At 46.9% G+C, this 4,227-nt stretch overlaps 2 non-coding genes across 2 annotated transcripts; both read left to right on the top strand.

The window, feature by feature from the left end:
• Positions 1–3,390: 3,390 nt before the first annotated feature.
• TRNAL-CAA (transfer RNA leucine (anticodon CAA)) lies at positions 3,391–3,496 on the top strand. The gene is made up of 2 exons: positions 3,391–3,428; positions 3,451–3,496. It is a non-coding gene; the product is annotated as a tRNA-Leu (tRNA).
• Positions 3,497–3,803: 307 nt separating this feature from the next.
• TRNAE-CUC (transfer RNA glutamic acid (anticodon CUC)) lies at positions 3,804–3,875 on the top strand. Its single transcript has one exon. It is a non-coding gene; the product is annotated as a tRNA-Glu (tRNA).
• The last annotated feature ends 352 nt before the right edge of the window (positions 3,876–4,227 follow it).

Genomic DNA, 4,227 nt, shown 5'->3' with positions numbered 1-4,227 from the left:
TATAGCAGGCAGAGGATCCTTGGAAAGCAGGCCATATCTTACCAAACCTCAGCTCTCCTCTTCACTCAGCCTGGCACCAGGCCCTCTCATTCAGTTCCAGCCACATTGTCTGTTTTGCACTCCTTTCTGGCCTTTGCATCTGTTCTCTCTCTCCACAGATATTCTATCTGGTTGCTCCCTGACTCTCTTCAAATGTCTGCTCAAAAGCCACATCCTGAGAGGCCTTCTGAACCACTTACATCTCTCTCTACCCTTCTTTCTCTATTTTTCTTCACGGTACTTATCACTCCCCACATATAATTATTTTGTTTATTTTCCATCTTTCTTTGCTGGAATGTGAGCTTCTTGAGCTCAGACATTTTGTTTTCTTCTCTGGTGTATCCCTGGTCCTTGCCCTCCAGGGTCTCAGAGGATTTTCTGGGTGAGCTAGAAGGAATGAAGGCAGATCAAGCATGTTGAGGAAAAAGCAGCTAGCTCACTGGGGTACATGGGATACTGTGAGGTAAGGTCAGGCTGGTCAGACGTTCCTGAAGGCCAAGTAGACCACCAGAGAAATTAGGATATTATTGTCAGGGGAGGGAAAATATCCCTCCCCTTCTCTCAATGCTTATGTCCTCCCTTCAGTTAAGGCTCCAATGTGAAAGAAATGATTATCTAAAACTTGAAAGTAGAAAAGAGATTATTAGTGTGACAAAAGTTCCCTCTTTGACCAAAATTTAGTCAGGCTCCTCTGAGCCCTCTTTTCAACTAGGCCTTGATCTTGCGCTTCCATGTCCTGCCTTGTAGAGTCTAGTTTTAATAAGAATCCTGCTAGTTAGTCTAGTGAGGATCCCCCCACCTTTGATACCTGATCACCCTCCACAGCTAATCAAATTCCTCATCCCCACCATTCTCCAGGTGATATCTGATAACCCAGGCCTGCAGGAATCCTATTAAATCAGTTTAGCAAGAATCTCTCTACTCTTGATGTCTCTTCTCAGCCATTTTCCATCCAGAGACCCCACCGTGCTCCTTAGCCAGAAATCCCCACTTTTCCTTGCTGTATTTGGAATTGAGCCCAGTTCTATTATATAAGGTCTCTTTTCCCCTATTGCAATAGTTCCTGGATAAAATATGTTTTTAATGCTTTAACTGTTATTCAGCTCTGATTCTCTTGGATACTAGGTGTCCTTACAGCTTAGCATTGTCTAGCAGATCTTTTGGGGATTATCTGATTCCATGTGCACCTTTGATTGGCTTCTACTGACTTTATTTCACAATTCCATATGGGTAGAAATTAACTTGTAGAAAACCGATAGTAATGCAAATGGTTTCTGTCTGAGTGCAAGGCCAAAGATTCCTATTTATAGCAATACAAATAAAATTTGTCAAGAGATGCACCTGATTTATCTCTGGTGGAAAAAAACAACCCCAAAGTAGTGACCATACCTTAAACATCACAGTTTATTATACCCTTAATATATTAACCTATCTTCCATCAGTTAGCAATCTCTTTTCAACATTCCTTTGGCTGACTATTAAAAGAATAATGGGGACTTCCCTGGTGGCACAGTGGTTGGGAGTCTGCCTGCCAATATGAGGGGACACGGGTTCGAGCACTGGTCTGGGAGGATCCCACATGCCGCCGAGCAACTAGGCCGTGCGCCACAACTGCTGAGCCTGCGCTCTAGAACCCATGAGCCACAGCTACTGAGCCCACGAGCCACAACTGCTGAAGCCCATACGCCTAGAGCCCGTGCTCCCCAACGGGAGAGGTCACTGCAATTAGAGGCCAGCGCAATGCAACGAAGAGTAGCCCCTGCTCGCTGCAACTAGAGGAAGCCTGCGTGCAGCAACGAAGACCCAACGCAGCCATAAAAAAAATTTTAAAAAATGATGTCTTCAAAATCTCCTTTGAATTGGTTATAGCATCTTACAGAGCCCCTCGTTAATGAGTTGAGTAAAATCTTGATACATGGGCATCATTCATATATTTGCATGGGAGTCATGTGTTTTACTTTTCGAAAATTATTTTTAGAAAAAGTCACTGCAGTGAGGTCTTACTTGATCAAGCCGGTCTAAAAATAGACCTCCACCATCTCATTGCCCTGCTTTTGTTTTGTCCTTACAGCCTGTATGTTTGTTTGTGCTGACTGTGCCCTTCACCGGCAGTCAGCTTGCCAGGGCAGGGACTTCGTTCCCTGCTATATCAATAACGACTCAATGAACAAATGAATGAGTGAGTGAGTGAATGGTATGTGGTCTGGAGCACAGGAGTAGGGTCTTTCCATTTGATGTTAAAGCACTCTTGCTATCTTTGCACTCTTTTGTTGACTGCTCCCCTGAACTCTTTTTAAACTAGGCCTGTCTTTCGGACTTCCATGTTCTCTCTACAATGTCCATTTTTAGCAAGAATCCTGCTAAATATGTTTAACCAGAATGCCCCATCCTTGATATATGATCACCCTGAATATATAATGGGGCTCCTTGTCCTCTACCATCTGCCAGGTGATATCTGATATTCTGGCCTACCTTCAGCAAGAACCCTGTTAGATCGGTTTGTACAGAATCCCCCCCTTAGTAATTTTCCATCCAATGACGCCCTCCCAACCTCTCTCTTTGGCTATAAATTTCCACTCTCTCTTGTTGTACTCAGAGCTGAGTCTAATCTCTCCTCCCCTACTGCAAGACCCTGGTGCAGTGGTACCTACACATATCTTGCTAACTCCCCCCTTGAATAAAGTCTTCCTTACAGTGCTTTGACAAGTGTCATGAATGAATTTTTTTTCTTGAACACTGATCTCCCCATTATCTCTAACCACGGCTGGGGGACTTGGCAGAGGAAGAGGGGTGCACCTTAAGAGGATGGGTATGCCAGGGACAATAAGGCAGAAAGCCCTAATAATTTTGAAATAACAACAGTAATCACTGTCGCTTACTCTGTGGCAATTCCAGTGCTTTCTTTGTATTCACTCGTCTAGCCAGTTTTCGAAGCTAGGGCCAGGAATGTGCGGCGGGAACCCGGGATCTGGCAGTGGTGGGTAGCCCGGGTGGGCTGCATCCTGGCGCTTTCTCTTTGTCTTTGCTGCTATAGTTTCCCTCCTTTGCTGGGCCGGGTGGTCACTAACCCCTCTGGTTTTCTAGAGGGATTGTCCTTGCTTCTGGAGATCCGGCTCGATTTCTGGCTTCGCCCGGGAGAGCGAGGTTGGGCACTCGGGAGAGCGAGGTTGGGCACTCCAGAGTGCTCGGTGTCCTCAAAGAGCTCTGCGGCTGGCGGCCGGCGCCCAGCGGGCGGTTCTCCTTCGCCCTGGCCGGGCGGATCCAGCAACAGCCCGCCCGGACCGTGAGCCGGAGCCGCGCAGCAGACGGCCGCAGGAAGCAGGCTCTCTACGAGTAAACCGCTTACAGCGTGTCAGGATGGCCGAGTGGTCTAAGGCGCCAGACTCAAGGTGTGTACCTTCCCTGTGGGCATTCTGGTCTCCGAATGGAGGCGTGGGTTCGAATCCCACTTCTGACAGGCGTTCTTTTACTACTTTTGGCTAAGCTGGCTAACATACGTAAGCGCATTTACCCCGTGCTACTGGCGTGGTTTTTTTTTTTTTTTTTTTTTCCTGTTTTCTGAGAAGGCGGCCATATTCAGACTTTACCGTTCCTGCTGTTCTCCACTGCCTGTTTTCTCGGATTTACAGTGGCCGAGAGACTGTCTAGGTGGAAGAGGGAGGCGGTGTAAGTACCCGAGGTTCATGTAATCATATTCACGAACCCAGTTTACGTCACACCTTCTACACTTAGTCTAGCTCGATGTAGAAGCAGCTCTCATGTGCTCCCTGGTGGTCTAGTGGTTAGGATTCGGCGCTCTCACCGCCGCGGCCCGGGTTCGATTCCCGGTCAGGGAAGGCTCTGTTTTTGTTTCAACTAAACCTCAAAGATACAGTATTTGCTTTCATTTTGGGAGAAAGGAATTACCAGAGGTGAGAGTTACTCTGGTTAACGGGTGCTAGCTGTGTGTGAATCATTGTCCTATACCTACGATACCTTAATTAGGAAGGGAAGAACATTGTGGACAGCACTAAATGATCCCAAAAGAAAACACTGGTGCTGCCACAAGTGCCAGTCTTCCAATGCCCAGGGTTAAAAAAAATCTCCCCGAATGCCCAAACTACCATTAGAATGGCAGATGTCACCTAGAGGGGGACTCAGGAAGGTCTTAGCTCCTCACAATGGCTCAGACAAGTTTTGCTATGAAAA

Source organism: Globicephala melas, chromosome 3 (genome assembly GCF_963455315.2).
Source record: "Globicephala melas chromosome 3, mGloMel1.2, whole genome shotgun sequence".
Lineage (NCBI taxonomy): Eukaryota > Metazoa > Chordata > Mammalia > Artiodactyla > Delphinidae > Globicephala > Globicephala melas.
The sequence above is the reverse complement of the archived record's forward strand: the minus strand, read 5'-3'. Positions and strand labels throughout refer to the sequence as shown.